The sequence below is a fragment of the Pleurodeles waltl genome, chromosome 3_2 (genome assembly GCF_031143425.1).
Source record: "Pleurodeles waltl isolate 20211129_DDA chromosome 3_2, aPleWal1.hap1.20221129, whole genome shotgun sequence".
Classification (NCBI taxonomy): Eukaryota; Metazoa; Chordata; class Amphibia; order Caudata; family Salamandridae; genus Pleurodeles; species Pleurodeles waltl.
The window spans coordinates 75,684,838-75,706,393 of NC_090441.1; the positions used below are offsets into that span (position 1 = coordinate 75,684,838).

The 21,556-nt window shown below is 46.3% G+C and overlaps 1 protein-coding gene across 1 annotated transcript in view; it reads left to right on the forward strand.

Moving 5' to 3' along the window:
* Positions 1-21,556, forward strand: part of VPS37D (VPS37D subunit of ESCRT-I) — a 170,979-nt gene that overhangs the window by 126,233 nt on the left and 23,190 nt on the right. The window lies entirely within an intron of this gene.

Below are 21,556 nucleotides of genomic sequence, written 5' to 3' on the forward strand. Positions count from 1 at the left end.
TGCGGAGCCGTGCAATTGTGACGTCCTTGTCGACTAGGAAGGAAATTTCCGTCAAATGCTGGCGCATTGGGAGAATTAATAAGGTGATTAATCCACAGGTAGCTACTGTATCCACCAGAAAAAGCGTTACCAAAGGTAAGTAACTTATTCTTCTGTTCCGATCTTGCTGGAAGCTGAGCTTCCAGCGCGATGGGGGCGGCCTCTGATGAGGGGGGGATGGAGGCTGGGTTGGAAGGGAAAGCAATTCCCCCTCCATCCCTGCCCAGGGGAGGGGGTGGGAGCACTCCCCCCGAGGGCCAGGTGCAGGACGTAACCGTTACGTCCAAGGCACCCGAGTGGTGATGCCCTGGACATAACCGTTGCGTCCAAGGCACCAAAGGGGTTAATGTTTTCATGAAGGGCCTTAAGCAGGTTTTTCAACCTAGGGTTCCCCCTGTACCATCGTGGAACCTCAACATTGTGCTCACTAGGCTCATGGTTCCTCCTTTTGAGCCATTCCTCACTAAAGTGTTTTCACAGTTTTATATGCCAGTCCATTGAACTAAACGTCTTCTTTCCAGAACCTGACTCTGTTGCAGAAAGAGCTTTCCACACTCTAAATCTCAAAAGAGCACTCATGTTCTAAACCGAGCAGCTCTTTGTGACTTTTTCACTACCTCACAAAGGCAGTCCAATATCCAAATCTGGCATAGCTAGATGGATAGATAAATGCATTCAGATTTTGTACGCTAAAGCTAAAAGACCATTACCTGTTACCCCTAGAGTACATTCCACTAGGAAAAAGCTGCTACTATGGCTTTTCTTGGAAATATCTCTATAGCTGACATTTGGAAGGCAGCTACATGGTCAAAGCCACATACTGTGCTGTGTGGATGTGCTAGCACGCCCACAAGCCAATGTAGGTAAGGCAGTGCTATGAACACTTTTTCTGTCTACTGCAACTCCTACAGGCTAGCCACCGCTTTTATGGAGGGACTGCTTTACGCAGTCGCAATCCAGATTTTTACTACATCTGGCCCATAATCCTTTCTTTTTGTTTAAACACTCCATGATGGTGCATATATTTGCCAGCAGTCTCCCTCGCTTGTGTTTCTCCCCCTACACCACCAAATTGCTCTCTCTTGCCCATATGCTTCTCTCCCCTATGATGCACACTGCTTTTACCTTTATTTCTCTCTTTGTCCTATGTTCTCTCCCTTGTGTTGCTTCTTCCCTGCCCTCCATTTTGCTGTTCCCAATGTTTTGCTTTCCCCACCGCCTCCCCAACCACTCATCCATTTAAAAAAAAAAAAATTTTTTATCTGTTTATTAACTTTAGTTATATATAGTGCAATGTTTACAAGCATGATCATAATAGTGCAGTAGGCTACATTATTGGCTTTAGTCATTTCTGTGTACATCTTAATACTTTGGTAGGTTAATTGCCTTATCAAATTTCAGACGAGTACGAGTGAACATTTTGTTTCTGCATTGCAATAACAACTGAAGGGGAAAATAGAGAAGGAAAAGAAGGGTCACCTTGAAGAGATATGAGGCTCTTTGAGATGTCGGAATGCTAGTCAGGACAGGGAGGGGCTTGCTGGAGAGAGGTGAGATATTTGATCATTGCTCCTATTGTCCGGTAGAGAGTGATAGTGTGGAGTATGGGGGGGGGGGGTCTGTGTGGTTCTGTGTGTTGCAGCTATAATAATTGTGCATGTTTCACGTGTTTTCCATGTCTGGGTAGGTCTTCTGTTTCAGTATAATTGTGCTGTGCTTATTAGGTAACAATCCGTGGATAGGTGCGTTTCTTGGAGTATCACTATATGTGTATTGTCGCTTGAGATACGCATATATTCTACTACTCTTATTTATGTTCGCCATTGCTCTTACGTTCCATGTTAATATGTTATAAGACCCCATTGTGTTTTGTTGTTATATGTTGGATAGGGCGCATTTTATAAGTAGTTTCGGCTTGACCCTCCGTCCTTTTCCCTTGGTCCCTGTTCGTTCCCTCCCCCCCAGTACACCCGAGTCCAGAATATGATGGGGACAGTTAGAGTGAGGACAAAGAGAGAGGAAAGGAAAGAGAAAATAGTTTACTAGTAATGGATTTAACCGGGCACAACTGGTGGCAACTTGGGTAGTAGTTCCGTTGATGTCCATGCGGTAACCCATTCGGGTTAAGGGGTAGGCCCGAGATGGATGTGGGGGTGGTCAGCGAAGTCGGCCTGTTCGGATGTGTTCATTTCCTTTGTGAGCTTTCCTGTTCTCGGGGCAAAGTCACATTATCTGGTATGTGGTATCCAGTTCAATAGTATCCTTGGGCTTGTCCTCGAGTAGGGCTAGTGAATGCATGTGGGACGTCTGGTGTCTTTTGGCCTTAGTTGTTATTACTTTGATTGAGACCGAGGTGGTGTCCATTTGTGGTCTCATCATGTGAGGACAAAGACGTTTAGCCTTTAGAGATCGTCGGCCGTGCGTGGTGTAAAAGTCGGGCCAGATAACATAGGTGACGACGGGGGACTGTTATTGCTTTTTGGTGAGTCTGAACCTGTTACGCTGGTTTCGTTATTGAGTGTTGAGCGTAGGACCGAGAACATGTTAGTGTCTTTTATGACTTGTAGTTGCTCAGCTTCTGCTTGCGATCTGGATGGGCGTGATTTGGGTCCTGGGCCCATTTTCTTCCCTCTGCGGTAGCGTTGAGTGTGGCAGTCTTTTTGTTCAGTTTGTTCGGCAACGTGGTCTGTGAAACCTTTTGCATGTATCCATGTCCATACATCCTCCGAGGACGGGAAGATATGGGTTCTCTCGCCGTCCACCACTCGCAATCTAGCCGGGTACATGAGGGAGTAGGGTATGTTTTTGTCTCGTAGAATTTGCTTTGCTTTGATGAATGTGGTGCGCTTGCGCTGAACATCTGCTGTTTAGTCAGGATAAGCCGTGACTTGTGCGTTCTCTATGATTACAGGACCCGAGGTCCGGAATTCCCATAGGATCTGATTTCTGTCTCTGTAGTTCAAGAATCTCGCTATCAGTGGTGAAGGAGGTGCTCCTGGGCGCGGTGGGCCTCCCGGTATCCGATGAGCTCGTTCCACTGATAGTAAAGGTGAAGCGTTCTGCGTTAGTGCAGTTTTTTTTAGCCAGTGTTCGAGGAATGTTTCTGCATTTGGAAGTTCTATCCGTTCCGGGAATCCCAAGAATCTAATGTTGTTTCGGCGTGATCGGCCCTCTGCGTCTTCAGCTCGTTTTTGCAGCATTATTATTTCGGATTCTTGGTGTTGAAGATTGGCTTTCAGGTCCTTGATGTCGGGGTGGATCATTACAATGGCCAATTCGTTAGTGGTAAACCTTTCAGTCAGTTTGCGGTGGTCAGCTCTTAAGATGTTGACCTCCGTTGCTACTGAGGTTATTTTGGCTTCCAGGGAGGTTTTGGTTTCCAGCACGGCCTGTAATAATCTGTCGAATTTTATGGAGGGAGTGGCCAGAGTTTCGGTCACTTTACGTAGGGCGGTGGCTGTGGGGTCCATGCTTGACTCTAGTGGCGGGGTCTTGGTGCCTGTTTAAGATTGTCCTCTTGGGGGTTTAGATTTAACCATGTTTTATATGTCGGCCTGGGAGGGTGGGCAGTATTGTTGGCTGTATTGCTTGAGGGCTGTGGTTGAGTAGTGGATTGCGCCCTGGCCTCTTGTCTGTGCTTTGATTAGCAGTTGCGGTTCATATATGCTTGCAATTAGTTTCCGATATTCCTTGCATTTGACTTTGGTTCTGGGGAATGTTGATTGTGTGCCCCCTCGCAGTGTCCGCCGGGGTCAGGATCGTCTGGTTTGGTATATGTTTGTTGATATTCAATTTCCTTAATGTCTCTTTCACTGGGAGTATTGTGCAATGAGGTGCCTGTTGTTTTCCCGTGCTGGTTATTGTGAAGGAAGTCTCTGCCTTGTTCTGGGTTTTTGTGTTTCTTTTTTGGAGTTTTGTGATCCCTTTGGTGATATCTCAATTTCCTTCTTCACTGGGGATCGCGGTTACTCTCTTTATTGCTACACTCCTATTGTGTTCCCACTAGGCCGGTTTCGTCAATGCCCGTGATCTTCTGTCCCCTGCGTTGTTTGATTCATTTCGGGGGGTACTTATAGACTCCTGTTTTCGACCCTGTAGCCCCACGCGGTCTGCCTCGGGTCCGGTGTTCCTATGCCTTGAACTGGCGTGTCTCAGTGTTGAGGTGCATCTCCCTGGGGTCTCCAACTCAAGTGTGTCAGCTCATGGGTTCCCTTCTGTTCCCCTCAGGCGGTGTTTCGTATTGATAGTCGGGTTGACCTCCGGGGCAGACCTTGCCCCGTGTCCGCTTCGCTCCCGATGGAGTGCGCACAGCGCAGAGGTGCCGCCTGCAGGTCGGTAGGAATCACGGCAATCCCCCAGTGTCGGGCGGGTGGGGACGCTCGTGCGCTAGGCAGCTCTAATCCAGAGGGGTATGCCCATCTACATTCTAGTGGGGATCGTGTTTGACCGCTCCCACGATCCTCCGCGGGTGCCGCCCTGCAGAGAATGGCACCCGCGGCCCACCGCCCCCGCCGCAGCAGCCCTCCTCACCTCTTTGGTTTGGTGCTTTTGTCTTCTGGAGCCTTCACGGTTCAGCGCTGGGTAGAGGGGTCCCCGCCCCAGGTGCGGCGGCGTGCGGCTGCTCTCTGGCCATGGTTCGTCGGCAGCACGCGCAGGCCGAGGACTGCTCCCCAGCTCGGCCTCAGTTTCGTGTTTGTCTCATCCCGTCATCGAGCCCCTGCGTTCTTGGTCCGCACGTGGTGTGGGCCTCAAGCACTGCCTTCCCTCCGGGCTCCGGGGCTACCTGTGTCTTTAGTACGACATCTGCTCCGAGATTTTGGTGTTTAGTATCTTTGAATTAAAGGATAATTGTAGGCCGTTAGCGGAGCTCTTTTTTAGGCGTCCGCTCTAGCCACCATCTTGGCCACGCCACCCCATTTTAATTTTTTTTAAAGCACTTTTGTGCTAGATTTTACAAAAGGGATTTTAGTGCTACTTTTTAAAAAATGTACAGATCCTTGTGTGATTCATGAATAAAAAGAAAGAAAAGCATGTTTCTACAGAATGATACGACCGTAGCGTTTGTCATTTAAAAACATTTTTTTTAAAAGCCATACTGCAGAGCAGCAAGCTGTACACCGTGGCTAAAAACACTGGCAAAACCCATAGGTCTCACAGGCTAGACCTTTTGTCTTTAGTGATGGTTGTTTCTTTTCCCTCCAATTCTGTGGTAAAGAAAAATGGTTTATGTTAGGACAGGTGTTTCCCCTGCCCTGACGGCCATCTACATGTATATTTGGTGTTAGGGCTGTATATGTTAGCCCTGGTGTCACGCCAGTGTTAGCATGCGCATAGAGGTCTAGTCCTGTCACTGACTATGAGAGGTCAGGGACCTGTCCTGTGACTTGGGGTTTCAGGGGTTGCCCCAAATGTGTATTCATTATTGACAGTGGACGGTTGTCCCTAATGTCACTTTAGAACATAGAGTAGTAGTGGCAGCTTAACATAGTTACCAATGACTAGACCTTTTTATCTGAATCACTGTGGCTGAGGCCTGCTGTACCACCTGTGTCAAGTTACACTTAATTATGCTTGCCCAAACTCTTGTGTTGGAATTCTGAGTGTGTGTTAAGTGTGGTTGTTTGTGTAGCCACTGTAGCACATGCATGTTGTGTGAATGAGCCCGAGTATGGAGGCCTTAGGGACCCATTTGGAAAAACCCAGCTCACTCTAGCACAAGATGTGAGGTTGAGGACTGTGATCTTAGACAGTGAAAGTGTATTGCTTACATTACAACAACTTGGGGGAGGCGATGTGGACATTGAAATGAGGGGAGTAGATATTCAGGAGGGCGTTTGGTTAGCAAAGAGCTGCTGATTAGTCTGCATGAGCACTGCGTTTGGTGAATGGTAGGAGTGAATGGTCATTGTGCAGAATGTGCTATAAAAGGTGGGTAAGTCTCTAGGTAACTAAAGCCTGCGGCAGAAACCTCACACCTTTTTGTTACCTTTGTTGTACTCCAGGAAGGAGACATTCACAGTGTTACCTGTTGTTTGCAACCTCTCAAAGCCTTTTTCTGTAGAACAGTCTGGGAAGGACACTTCAAAGAAGAACCACCTTGAACCAGTTCTACAAATTGAGACCATGGATCCTCCTCTCTTGACTTGAAGTTGCGATCAAACTCATCTCACTTTGTTCCAGTTCCAACTTTTCTATGACTTATGAAGGGAGTACTCGGAAGTCTGGCTGTCAGGCAGTCACCAACCCTTGTTGCACATCAGTCTCCCAGAGGTGAGGAGACATCACCTGAAGCATGGGTTTCCTGGTGGAGGAGCTGTGTGTCGGCTCTGAAGTGCCCAGAAGCCTGCTTGCCTGCTGAGAGGGGGAAGGAACATGCCTTGCCCTGCAGCAGGAGTGACTGTCCAAGAGGTCCAACACTCCACCGCCACGGCTGTGGAAGGCCCCAGAAAAAGCTTACTGTCTGAGAGCTATCCAAGAGGACCCTGGGGCCTTCCCTTTTCTACCTGCAGACTGTCATTCTGGTTGCTGACAGGAACTGTGGTAGCATGATTGCCAAAGTCCCAGTCAGGTATGTAATTGCCAAAGGCCCATTTGGATCTGTAAGTGCCCAATCATGCTGCAACTACTGAAAGTTCGAGAGGGTTTGCAACTGCTGAATTGCTGAAGGCCTGAGTGGGGCTGCATCTGCTGGATTTCTAAGAAGTCGAGCAGGGCTGCAACTGTCAAACTGGTGACTGCTCAATTGAAGCTGGAACTGTTGAATTACTGAAAGCCCAATTGGGGCTGCACCTGTGGAACAGACGACCTGAACGTGGGCTACAACTGCTGATTGCATAGGATCCCCTTGAGACTGCCCATTCCTAAAAAAAATCCTTCAAATGGATCCCCCCAGAGACCAGAAAGACAGTCACCCACGCACTCATCAGCAGCAGACTGGACTACGGCAATGCCCTCTACGCCAGCACCACACTCAAACGCAAACTCCAAAGAATCCAGAACACAGCCGAGCGCCTCGTCCTTGGCCTCCCCCGACACAAACGAATCTCACCACACCTCAAATCCCTACACTGGCTCCCCATAGACAAGAGAATCACATTCAAGATCCTCATCCACGCACACAAATCCCTCCACAACACCAGCCCAACCTACCTCAATGAAAGAGTAAACTTCCACACTCCCACACACAACCTCCGATCAGCCGACCTCGCCCTAGCCACAGTCCCCCGCATCCTGCACACCACCACAGGAGGCAGGTCTTTCTCCTACCTCGCCCCCAAAACCTGGAACTCCCTCCCCACCGACCTTCGCAAAACCAAAGACCTACTAGTCTTCAGAAAGAACCTCAAGACTTGGCTGTTCGACCAGTGACCTTCCCTGCCCCCCCTGCTACCCCCCCCCAGCACCTTGAGACCGTCACAGGTGAGTAGCGCGCTCTACAAATTTCTTTGATTGATTGATTCCTACAGCACGGTTGGGACCCCACCACTTCAAGACTACTGATGGCTGAGCTACGAGTTGAACTGCACATATTTCAGTCGGTACTGTGACCATGCAAGCTGCTGCTGTGAGCTCCTCACCAATCACATGGGCCACAGTGCCATAACCCAGAGAAAAAGGCTGGTCGGAAGCACTGCCAAATATGGCCAATGTCTGGCCAAACATAGTCCTGCCAGTGCTGTGCTGGAGAACCCATTTGGAGTGGAAGGTAGGACCCGAAAAAGACTCCTGAGTCTCTTCTACTTGTGAAGAATTAAAACAAACACGCTTGAGCTCATCCTTTGAACTGTAGGTGATTAAGAGTACATCTGCACTACTCCTGATTGCCTTTACAGCATTGGGAACTTAGTACCATGGGATAGCCCTGGAAAGGGGTTGTCAGGGTGTAGGTTGGGTGTAGCACCAACTGGAGATAGTGCCCAGAGATACCATTTAAGTGTATGACTATTGGAGTGCATAATCTTGAGTGCGGCTGCAAGATTAAAGCACTTTCTTTCTTACAAAGACCAGCACAGGGCTTCACTCTAGCTCACCCATACTACCTCCCTGCGAAGCCTGTAACTGCGTACACTTGCTACCCTTGGAGTCCAGCACGGAAGGGTTTGTACTTGACCCAGTTTGCAGAGCAATTTTAGTACCGGCCTTAGGAGATCTGTAGCAAATGTCTTCAACCCCCACAGTTGAGGGTCAGAGCCCTTGCCTGTCCTGTGCCCCCCCCCCACCACTCCTCTCCCCTCCCCCGATCAGAGTCTAACAGTTTGTATTCATAGTGTCATTACTCTGTGGTTACTGGATGATTGGCTGAAGGTGCAGGGTTATGTGTTCGGTCCATCATCTAACGTTCTTTATAACGGCTATTATCTTGCAGTGCATCCAGCCTGCTCCATGTGCTGTACTATGACTCCTCTTTTCTGGTATTTGTATGTCACAGGGATTTGCTATCTTGAATCCTGAGGAGGTATTTGCATTATGCCCAGTAGGTGCAGGACATCTGGGATGTTTTTTCAATGGACTTTAGGACAGCACTGGAAAAGAGATTATTGCCTTTGGCCTCCCTTGTGATAATTTAGCACCATCAAAAACCATGCTTAACTTGTCAACCGCAGTATTCCTACAAGTTGGAAAAGGAAGATCTACTTGGCTCTTTGCTTTGTTCCTTCCACGGGCAGCCACTCCGTACTTATTACCTACAGTGTGCACCATTAGATACAAAATAGTTTTTTTCCTACAGCCTTCATTACCTTTCTGACAAACCGAAAGGAGAGGGAAGTTCCAGACACACAAGATGCATTCTCCAGCGTTACCAACATTTCAGAGTTGGAGAAATACAATCCTTTATAAACCAAGCCTTTACATGTGCAGGCCGAAAAGTGTAGAATTCCTTCACTGCAAGTGTCTGCTTAATTCCCGTCCTTCTTGCCTTTAGGAAAGAGTTAAAAATATACCCATTAACCTCTTACATTAAGCACTAATATACCATCAGAAGTCAGTTTTCCCTCCTTTTATGGACCCTAATTGAAGTTGCAAGCAGAGATGTTAAGTCACTGTCACTGGTTCACTATGTAATCAGTATAATCTTTGAATGTTATTAAAGCTGTGTTCAAGGATTCCTCGTTGAAGATGGCTCTCAAACTAGTACCAGATACCATGTTTTATTTACGTGACCGCTGCATGCCTAAACTGAATCAACTCTAGCTTGTGAAGGAAACATTGGAAGCATTTTCTAAGTCACCCACGGACTTTCAAAAAAGGCCTTTGAAACGGACGTCACAGTCCCTCACCTCCAGAGGAATCTGCACAAGACCCCACACACGAGTGACTGACGTATAGGATAGTTACCCAGAACATCATTCACGCTGTTAAATATGCTCTCTGGCTGGTGACTACAATCCAGCTTTGAGTGGGTTTACAAGGTGCTGCTACAAAAGGCATGGCTGAATAAACAAGCATTTGCAATGCAACTGGTCTCGCATTTGCTCGAGTTAGAGATATTAACGTTGTAAACTCCTAACCAGACTTTTCTTGGCCAAAAATTGAAAGAAAAAAAATGAGCTCGATCGTGCTATGTAAAACGCAGCGTGATCATGCTGACATTGAAAAACCCCCAAAAAACTGCACGATCGTGCAATGTAAAACCCAGCGCAATCGCATTGTGTGGAAAATAAAAAGATAAGTAGTGCTGAAAACATGGAGCCTCGTATGTTTTCAGTATTTGGCTGGTGTGCTCGAGGAGGGCTGAACACCGGAAAAGGCATGTCGTATGCATGCTTTTCACTAATGAAATCAAGCCGTTATTAAAAGGCAAGCCCACAAACCAATGAAAGTGACAGCCGTGACATGGGCGTGGTTAAAAGCCCAAAGAGAGATTACAGCAGGGACGGAGCGCTTGTGCGCTCAACCCTAAAAAGCTTGTGTTTTCTGCCATTCGCTGGACTAACAGCCAGAATTATTACTGATGTCCAAAAAAAGTGTTCTTTTAGTGATCCCAAATTGCCAGCGATTTTTAGCTATTTGTGTATTTTCACTAAGATTTCAAACATATTTTTTGCAATTGTCTATTGTAACATGATAATTAGTTAAAGGTAAACTTTGCCTGGCCCATTGTCCGCTCTACCATATGACTGCCATAATACGAACAATACTAGCTACACAAACAGTATGGACTTCACGAAAAATACCTTCTTTGAATTGAGTATATGGTTTTACGCGAAATAATACCCTTGTCATGAGTAAGAATATTTTTTAATAGCTAAAAAGTTATTTACACTGAAAATTGAGAACTGTATGCCGTAGAGTATTCTCAGTTCAAAATATTACCTAGAGCCGTGGTTCCCATTCTTTTGACTTCTGTGAACCGTCACTTTATCATTCTTGGAATCTGAGGACCCCCACTGAATCATTATTGAAATCCAGGGTCCCCCTGCCTCTCTGCAGTCTCATACTGGAATCGTGAACCCCCTCCTAAACGTTGTCAATGATTTGAACTGCAAAACAATTCACAGGAAATACAGAAACAAGCAGTACATCAAACACATACACAAATGATAATGCATTTTATTTAATTTGCAATCAGATATAAATAAAACAAATGCAATTTTTTATTTTAATCGGAAGGTTAGAGCTCTTCTAAATTCAATAGAGCCACACATACTATATTCTGTTTTTATGTACCTGCATAACTCACTTTATTAGTCTGTTGATATTATTTAATTTTTTAAACAGTCACGGACCCCCAGAGGAGACTTCGCGGACCCCCAGGGTCACTAGACCAAAGGTTGGGAACCAATGATCTAGTCCTAACCTGATGCTATTTGGGTGTCTACTAAAGTTAACCGTGGTGGATCACTGTCCTCCGGGAAAATGAGACCCGCGTCTGCAGTGGGGCAGTCTGAGGTGGTGTCTGTAAATGGGAGACTTGGCTTATGATGGCATATGATGGCCTCTATGTGGTCGTGACAATTTCTACCATGACAAATCCCACTCGTTGAAATCCAAACCTACAAAATCTCTTGATTACTTTCGGCAAACGTTACAAAACTAGTTTAACTAGTTTTTCAACCACAAGTTTCAACTTTCAAGCACACAATTCTGTTAGAAATGGGGTCTTTGGTTGGCAGTCAGGTTACCCCCTGTCCAAGCAAGGACCCTCACTCTAGTCAGGTTAAGTCACACACAATCCAAATTATTCTGTGCCCACCCTCTGGTAGCTTGGCACTGAGCAGTCAGGCTTAACTTAGAATGCAATGTGTAAAGTATTTGTATAATAAATCATACAATAACACAATATAGCACCACAAAAATACACCACACAGTGTTTCAAAAAATATATAATATTTATCTGGATATTTGCAGGTCAAAACAATAAAAGATGCAATAAGAGATTGTAAAGATATCACTGGAAAGTGATATAAAGTGTCTTAAGTCTTTAAAAAGCAAACAAAGTCTTTCAAGCACAAAGTACCTGGTTTGGAGTGAAAAATCTCCGCAGAGGAGGAGATGCGTGGAAAATGGTGTGTGCGTCGGTTTCGCCCCTTCACACACAGACTTCACGCGGAGAAGACGTTGCGTCGATTTCTGGCGCGCGAACAGGTCTCCTCTGTAGGTCGCGGGGTTTTCAGACGCCCTGGGGTCTGTGCTTGGAATCCTGGGCTTGTAGTCCGGCTGCGTGTCGTTCCGGTGGGCTGTGCGTGGAATTTTCTCCCTCACGGCAGGCGCTGCGTCGATTTCCTCTCTGGAAGTCGGGTGGCGTTGTCCAGGCGGGCCATGCGTCGAAGTTCCGGTCGCACTGCATGCGCCGCGGTGATCCTTTCCTTGCGAAGTCGAGCAGCGTCATCCCGGGTCGAATTTTTCGCCGCACAAGGAGTCCAGTTGCAAGAGAGAAGTCTTTTTGGTACTGAGACTTCAAGGAACAGGAGGAAAGCTCTATACAAGCCCTTGGAGAGCACTTCTTCACCACAGCCAGGGGACAGCAAGGCAGCAAGGCAACAGCAAGGCACCAGTCCTTCAGAGAAAGCAGTCAGGTGAGTCCTTTGGGCAGCCAGGCAGTTCTTCTTGGCAGGATGCAGGTTCTGGTTACAAGTTTCTTCTCCAGGAAGTGTCTGAGGTGGTAGGGCAGAGGCCCTGTTTTATACCCAAATGTGCCTTTGAAGTGGGGGAGACTTCAAAGAGTGGCTTAGAAGTGCACCAGATCCCCTTTCAGTTCAATCCTGTCTGCCAGGGTCCCAGTAGGGAGTGTGGCAGTCCTTTGTGTCAGAGCAGGCCCTCCACCCTCCCAGCCCAGGAAGACCCATTCAAAATGCAGATGTATGCAAAATGCAGATGTATGCAAGTGAGGCTGAGTACCATGTGTTTGGGGTGTGTCTGAGTGAATGCACAAGGAGCTGTCAACTAAACCCAGCCAGACGTGGATTGTAAGGCACGGAAAGATTTAAGTGCAGAGAAATGCTCACTTTCTAAAAGTGGCATTTCTAAAATAGTAATATTAAATCCAACTTCACCAGTCAGCAGGATTTTGTATTACTATTCTGGCCATACTAAATATGACCTTCCTACTCCTTTCAGATGAGCAGCTACCACTTCAACAATGTATGAGGCCAGCCCCAATGTTAGCCTATGAAGGGAGCAGGCCTCACAGTAGTGTAAAAACGAATTTAGGAGTTTTACACTACCAGGACATGTAAACTACACGGGTACATGTCCTGCCTTTTACCCACACAGCACCCTGCTCTAGGGGTTACCTAGGGCACACATTAGGGGTGACTTATATGTAGAAAAAGGGGAGTTTTAGGCTTGGCAACTACTTTTAAATGCCAAGTCGAAGTGGCAGTGAAACTGCACACAGGCCTTGCAATGGCAGGCCTGAGACAAGGTAAAGGGGCTACTAAAGTGGGTGGCACAACCAGTGCTGCAGGCCCACTAGTAGCATTTAATCTACAGGCCCTGGGCACATACAGTGCACCTTACTAGGGACTTATAGGTATATTAAATAGTCCAATTGGGTATGATCCAATGTTACCATGTTTAAAGGGAGAGAGCATATGCACTTTAGCACTGGGTAGCAGTGGTAAAGTGCGCAGAGTCTAAAAATCAGCAAAAATGAGGTCCGAAAAAGAGAAGGAGGAAGGCAAAAAGTCTGGGGATAACCCTGCAGAAGGGCCATTTCCAACAGATTCAGTTTTCACTATTTTCCTTTTATGCTTTTTTTTAAACCTTTTTAGCAGCTTGCCCCATTCCTCATTTTAGCTGACAGCTCAGGCCCCTACCCTCACTCTTAAATCCTCAGCACTCATTCAAATAATGTATGCACTTATAACGTATGCACTCTCGACCCATCACCACCCTCTTTTCGTCTCCCCACCACCCCTGACTTCACTCTCGCCATATTTTGTATTAATTGAAAATTTCTACAGTCTTATACTGTTGGCTTCTTTTCTTCATCCTCTGTTACTCTCTTTACATCTCCCAATCACATAGTCATTCTACTTAATCTCTTTCCTATCTAGGCTGTCCTGGGCCTTGTCCTCCTTTGTTCTTCCCTGCAACTATTAGTTTAGCAGACATTTAGGAACAGTCTCCTGTAAAGCAGTGACCTTTTGAATTACCACATTTTTATTAACCTTTGTTTTTCATCCGGGCATAATGTTTTCTTTTTATCAGTTTATCAACATGACTTTTTCTCAGATTGGATGTTTGGCGGTCTGTTTTTCTTCAGACTGCATTTCCTCATTTCTTCAGACTGCGTTTCTTCAGACTGCGTTTCTTCAGACTGCGTTTCTTCAGACTGTGTTTCTTCAGACTGTGTTTCTTCAACTTGGTTGTTTGAGAAGGAGTCAGTAGTGATGGGCAGCGTGTTTTTTTTTTTTTCTTCGAACGACTCTGACAACTTATGTACCTCATGTATCTTGGAAGAGTTACCCATCTCAACCAAATTCAAGGGGTGCACATATTTGTTTGGTTTAATGCTTTAAGTGATGCATTCAATTACTGCAACAAAAAGCTGTACTTTTTTCGCATTTAACTAGTTAATATGGTATCAGTTTGTGTACATTGGCTTATATAAAGTGTTACTTGTGGCAGCAACGCTTGCTTAATTAGAATGAAATGGCGGTGGTGGGGGTTGTAATTTGTTGATGTATCTGAGTTTGTTGGGGTTGTGGGGGAAGATGGTAGTATTACACCCGGTTGGGTGTTTGGTGGTGGTGGTGGGGGGGGGGGAGAGAAATCAGTACTCCAAACTAAAAGTCCTTTTGTAGAAGCAGAAGCTATGCCGCAGTGTGATTGCTTCTTAGTATTTAAATTTGGCCACGTTGGAAGCTTGATAGCTATTTGATGGAAGCCAGTGCCTGTTAACAAAAGTTTGGGAATGACTAAATGGTCACACACACTGTCACTGCCCATGCAACCTTCCCTTAAAAGTTTGGTGCTGCTATATAGAAAAATATCAAATCCATATTGTGAAAACAAAAATGCTTCTGTGGAGTTTTTCATTTGTCGAGGCACCTTACATTAAGCAACTTGATGCAACTCCCTTTGGGTTAGAATGTATGGTAACCCGATGATGGATCCCTCCTGTCTGGTGATGAATTCAAGTTGTGCCATAAAACATGCAGACATACATGTTTCCTGATTGGATAATGAAAGTTAATATTTGGGGCGCTTACCAGCAACTTTTAGTTGTCTGTTTGTGAATGACCACTTATAGACCACACTAAAAACTGCATTGGGCTTATAGCCAGCCCACTGCTTACCATTGGTTCCCTTTAATTGCTCTCCAATTTGCTTGGTTCTTATTCCATGGTTTACCTTCCTCTTCTTGTGTTTATGCTGCCCTTGGAGCCTAGCCTCTTTACTATCCTTCTGAGTGGCTGACTTGTACCCTTCCACTCTCACATTAAGTAAATTACTTTTTCATTAAGCACTCCATGAAAATGCATTTGTTTTCTTGCTCTTAATTGCTGTTTACTCCATTTGAATATCCACCCATGTTGTGTTCACTTCACTTGCTCCCCACCTGATTCTCTTTTGCTCCCCTACTTATTACGGTACTTGAATTACATTTTTTGGAAGGCTCTGATGCTGCCATTTGCTGCTTTTAGCACGCATCCATTGCTGCTTCGCAAACTGCCCATTTCCTGTTGCTTTGACCCATCCATTCCTCTGTTGCTCTGCCACCCCTCACTGTTATTATTATTTTTTTTTTTAATTGATTAGAGCCGGGCAGCTTCTTTTTGTTAGCAGGGCTGCTCTATCATCTAATGTGCCTTTACACAGTTAAAATTTCATTATATTTATTTACTGACCTAAGTGCAATCCACCATCCTGGATCGATTATTAAAAAAGAAAATGGTGCCTGCCTCATTCCGTAGTGCATAAGGCATCACGCATGCCTGGGCCTATAGTTGATATTTCTAATATTATGTTCAACGGCCTTTGTGGCTTAAGATGCTCTGCATACTTCTGCCATCTAGTGGTGGGTTCAGACTGTTGCAAGTTGTTTTTCTTTGAAAAAGCATTTTCGAGTCACAGGATCAAGTGACTTCTCCTCGGTGATACTGCGCATGGTCATTGACTCCTTTGTTAGATTGTTTTCTCCCTGCCATCTGATTCAGATGCGTGTGTCTTCGCTCTATCTTTCGACTTTTCAGTTCTAAACTTTTCTTTCCATCTTCCCTTTATCGACTGTATTGTTTTCTCGATCACGTATTTCCATCTTCGCATTTGTCTCCACTCGTCGGTCCGGGCACCAACCGCGCGCCCTTCAGGATGACCTTGCCCGATTTGGGTCTACTTCATCACGCAGCACTGAAGAATATGCTGAGTTGATAGAATGGACGCAGTTTCGTTTCTGTCCTCTGCCATTCAAAATTCCCCCACACCAACCAACATCTGGTGTGTAACTTGTGCCTCTCTCCCGATCACCATGAAGCTACCTGCAACGCCTTCAAATCCTTCCGGTCGAAGAAGACCCTTTGGACTGAAGACCTTATCAGTTTGAGATGGTGCACAAGACTCCAGAGGACACCCAGGACATCTTTGGGAGGAGCACCCCCAGGAGAAGTTAGAACCGAAGGAGGCTTTATCCATCCAGGACTCCGGCGTCCAGTCAGATATCGAAAGGCACAAGGTGACATCAGCACAGCCCGTTAGTACTCCATCCTACCCTAAGACTGCTAAAAAGCCCCTTACAGAGGTCGCCAGAGCGCCACTGCCACCAGGCCAGGGCTGATTCCAAGACTGCTTCTGCTTCCCCATCCTCTGGCGAGGCTTTAAAAATAGCCAAGACTACAACACTGTCTTTGGCATCGACCTCCAGCTCTTTGGTCCGAACTGTCTTGATCCAGGCTTCGGCACCAATTACTTCAGCTTCGAGCCGACCAACCTCAACTGCTGCTTCAGTGCTGACAAAAGGAGAAGTTGACGAAACCGTTGGTGCCGAAAACTAGGGGGCCAGCTCCTTCGAAGCACAAAGACTCCAGCCAGTCTTCTGCTACGCCATCACCCATTGAGCCTATTTTTGGAGACTATGAACGCTCGACAGAACCACCTCCATATCCAGGATGGTAGAGGGCACAGTATTGCTCCCCCAGCCTCGTCACCTTTAAGAGGAAACCGTCTTTCCAAGAGGCTATAGACACTTCTCCACCTCCGAAGAACACTAAGGACAAGGCTACCACCACTTCTCCAAAGCCTTTTTCTCTTCCTCCACCGGATCCACCTTCTCCACCATCCTACTTTCTGCTTCTCCTCTAACCCCCTCCCCTCCTCATTCACCTGCTTCTCCTATTATAGGACACCTCATGGTTCCCCTTTATTTGTCGGGGAAGATTTGGGTGAGGCACAGCAGGACCCAGATCCATGAGACACGTATGGATCCCATGATAAGTACAGATCCAGATTTGTACTCCGCAAGACCCTCCCCACCAGAGGATACTACATCCTACCAGCAGGTAGTAGCTTGGGCAGCCAACTTCCATTATGTTGAGCTGCAAAGGGACCCCAATGAATAGGACTTCCTTTTCGATACCTTAACTTCCACACATGGGGATGTCCAGTTCCTCCCCATGCTCCCTGGCATGCTTTGTCACGCAGAGTACATTTTTAAAGAACTGATCCGCTCTAGGGTCATTTCCCCTAGAGTAGGCAAAAAGTATAAACCTATTCCCTCTAATCCACTATATATCAGATCCCAGGGCCCGCCAGACTCCATAGTGGCCACCACTGCAAGAAAACGGGCCAATAGTCAGGCCACAGGGGACTCTCCCTCAGACAAGGAGAGCAAAAAGCTGGATGCTGCTGGCAAAAGGGTGCCCGCACGGGCAACCAGTCATTGGTGCATCGCTAATTCACAGGCATTACTAGCAAGATACAATCGGGCTCACTCGGATGAAACGGAGGAGCTCCTCCAGTGTCACCCAGATGAGCACCGCAAAAGAGGACAACAGATTGTTGCAGAAGGACAAACAATCTCTAATGATTCCATTCATTGTGCCCTGGATGCCACAGACATGGCTGCATGTGGTAGAAACACCAGTATACTTGTAAGGAGACATGCCTGGCTTAGATGCTCTGGCTTCAAACCAGAGGTCCAGCAAGCGGTACTCAATGTGTCCTTCAAAAAGGAGCATCTTTTTGGCCCTCAAGTGGACTCCACCCTTGAGAAGTTGAAAAAAGATCCAGACACCGCAAAAAACATGTGTGCTCTTCCGTCCTCACAAAGAGGCACTTTTCGTCACCCCGCATTTAGAGGTGGTTACAAATCAACAGCCTCAGAGGCCTCTACCATGCAGTCCAGACAGCCTTCAACATAGAGGTGGTAATAACCAGTGCAGAAGTAAGAGCACCGTCACCCGCAGCTCTACCTCCAAACTATGACTACCTGTGTCTTCCCACCCACCACTCCACACCTCTTAGGAGCCGACTTCAAAATTGTCTTACAGAATGGGTCAACATCACCTCGGACCAATGCGTCCTTTCCATTATCCAACATGGTTACTGTCTGGAACTCATGACCATGCCTCCAAACATTCCCTTTTGCACTTATAGGCTATCTCATGAGCACCTTACCCTTCTCAAACAAGAGGTACACTCCCTTCTCAAAGGAGCCATAGAATCTGTTCCATTACAACACCAGGTAACAGGCGTATACTCCCTATATTTCCTCATCCCGAAAAGGGATGGCTTTCTCAGGCCTATTCTGCTCAGACCAATAAATCACTAGATTCTCTCAGAACACTTTCACATGGTTACCCTTCAAGACATTATTCAGCTTCTACAACAAGGCAACTTTATGGAGGCCCTAGATCTAAAGGACACCTACTTCCATATCCCCATCCACCCTTCACACTGAAAATACCTAAGATTCGTGGTTGCAGACAAACATTACCAGTTCAAAGTCCTGCGTTTCGGAGTCAATCCGAAAGACTCCTAGAGTCTTCACAAAGTGCTTAGCAGCAGTCGCCGTACATCTCCGAAGACAAAACATACACTCATCAAACCCAGCGCACTACAAACGGTGCCAGTTTCACACTCCGATGATAGTGGATCTGCTTCACACTCTGGGATTCACAACCAACTTTGTCAAATTCAATCTACGACCTCTTCAGATACAGCCCTACCTAGGAGCTATTCTCAGTGTAGAGTTGGGGGCTAGCATACCCCATGTTGGCCTGAGTTTTGAATCTCTTCTCCCCCAGTTTGAGGAGAATCACACATACACAGTCGGGACTATCATGCGCCTGTTAGGAATGATTGTGTCCTGCACTGTCATCGTTCCCTATGCCAGACTCCTCATGTGCTCCCTACTGCAGTGTCTGTCTTGTCAGTGGTCTCAGTCACAGGGTCACCTGGAAGATGTATTGTTATTATACCGCCATACTCCCCGCTCTCTGCAATGTTGGAACACCACCAACCAGTTGGAAGGGCCGCCTTTTCTGAACCCTGCATCTCAGCTCATTCTGACCACAGACACATCACTCACTGGTTGGGGCGCTCACCTTCAACACCTTAACGTACAGGGCTACTGCGATCTCAGTCGCCAATCTCTACATATCCGTTATCTCGAGCTTCAGGCAGTCTTTCTTGCTCTGAATGCATTTCTTCATTACCTGCCTCAAGAGGTTGTCCTAGTCCGCACAGAAAACATGACAGCTATGTATTATTTACAGAAACGGGGGTGGGGAGGGAGGCACTTGTTCCAATTGTGACAGCTCGCTTAAACAATATGGAAATCGGCTGTTTGCCACCACATTCACCTGGTGGCTGAGTATCTCCCAGGTACAGACGACTTTGCAGACCTGCACAACAGGATGCAACAAGTCCACAAATGGGAACTCCACCCACAAGTCTCTAAAACATGTGTTGCAAAGTGAGCAACTCCTCAGATAGACCTTTTCTCGACAGCAGAAACCGCAAAATGCCCAAGCTTCGCCTCAAGGTATCCACACCGTCTCTCCAAGGGCAACACTCTACGGATGAACTAGTCAGGGATATTTGCTTATGCTTTTCCACCTCTCCATCTCATCCCATTTCTGGATCAGAGGATCAGGCAAACATCTCTCACTGTGATCCTTGTAGCTACCACTTGGGTGCGTCAGCATGGTTCACCACACTTCTGGACCTCTCAGTAGTTCCCAACGAGAAGCTCCCCAACAGGCTGGACCTTCTCACTCTGAATCAAGTACAAATCAGACATCCAGACCCCAAGACACTCAACCTTGCGATATGGCTCCTGAAGTCATTGAGTTTGGTTACTTAGATTTGCCTGTGGAATGTTTGGACATTCTCAGGGAACGGGGAAGACCCACAACTACAGCAGGTCATGCTGCAAAAGTTTTTTATGCTATTGCCAACTCAAATGTACTAATACCAGTAAAGCTACTGTCCAAAACATTGTTTATTTGCTCCACTTACAGAAAGCAAATCTATCTTGCACTTCCATTCTCTTACACCCCCCAGCTATCGCTGCACATCTACAGAATAGACAACATACTTCTTTGTTCAGAATCCCAGTCATCAAAGCTTTCATGGAGGGCCTTAAAAGGGTTATTCCACCCAGAGTGCCTTTCGCACCATCCTGGAACCTCAATATTGTGCTTACCAGGCTCATGGGCCCTCCCTTTGAGCCACTTTATTAATTCCCTCTTCAGTACCTTTCTTGCAAAGTGGTGTTCTTTAGTCTCTATCACATCAATCAGATGTGTTGGTGGACTCTAGGCCCTAACCTTGGAAGAGCCTTTCTTCTAAATTCATAGAGACAAAGTGGTCCTTCGTATAAAAACGAAGTTCCTTCCCAAAGTACTTTCCCAATTCCACATCAATCAATACATTGAGCTACCAGTCTTGTTTCCACACCCTCAGTTGCAGAAAGAGCTCTACACACTCTCGATGTTAAACAAGCACTTATGTTTTACATTGACAGAACCAAGAATTTAGGAAAACCAAACCGCTCTTTGTAGCTTTTTAACTACCTCATAAGGGCAGTCCAATGTCCAAAAACAGCATAGCTAGATGGATAGTAAAATGTATACAAACCTGCTATGCTAAGGCAAACAGTTACCTGTTACTCCGTCAGCACGTTCTATTAGGAAAAAAGGAGCCACTATGGCTTTCCTTGGAAACCTGCCCATAGCTGACATTTATAAGGCAGCTACACGGTCTACACCACATGTATTTAGAAAACATTATTGTGTAATGTACTTGCACGCCAGCAAACCAATGTAGGCCAAGCAGTACTAAGAACGCTTTTCCAGTCAACTTTAACTCCCACAGACTAGCCACCGCTTTCATGGAGGGACTGCTTTACAGTCTACGCAGAGCATGTGTATCTATAGCCACACATGTCATTGAATGGAAAATGTTACTTACCCGGTAAGCATCTGCTTGTGATATGTAGTGCTGTAGGTTCACATGCACCTTTCCTCCTCCCCGAACTCCTGTGGCTGTTTCAGGTACTTTGTATACTTGTATTTAGTTGTACATATATAATCACTTTTGCATGGACATCTTTCTCTATACTTCCTCTGCACTCCTTTTCTCACCCGCCCGCGAGAAAACAATCTAATAAAGGAGGCAATGCCCATGTGCAGTATCGCCGAGAAGCAGTCACTTGATCCTGTGACTTGAAAATGCTTCTTTGAAGAAAAACAACTTGCAACACTCTGAACCCAACACTAGATGGCCGGTGTATGCAGAGCATGTGAATCTAGAGGACTACATGCCAAGAACAGATGCTTACTGGGTGAGTAACATTTTCCTTTAAGGGAGAAGTCAAGATTCCATTAATGGTATCTGCGCCCTTTGACTGTAACAAATGCTAAAGGATGTATTTGCAGCAACTGTTGTTGAGTGTCTCCATGGCCAGTTTGTTTTATATTCTGGCTGTGGTGGGAGTATGTTCATAGTTGTAATTTAATGAGCGCTTTTGTTACCTCTTGTGTAGCATGTGTTGGTGGGAAAAGTAGTGGTTTTGTGAGCACGTTGATACCCATTGGTGTGCTATTTTTGATGGTAAAGCCAGAATGGG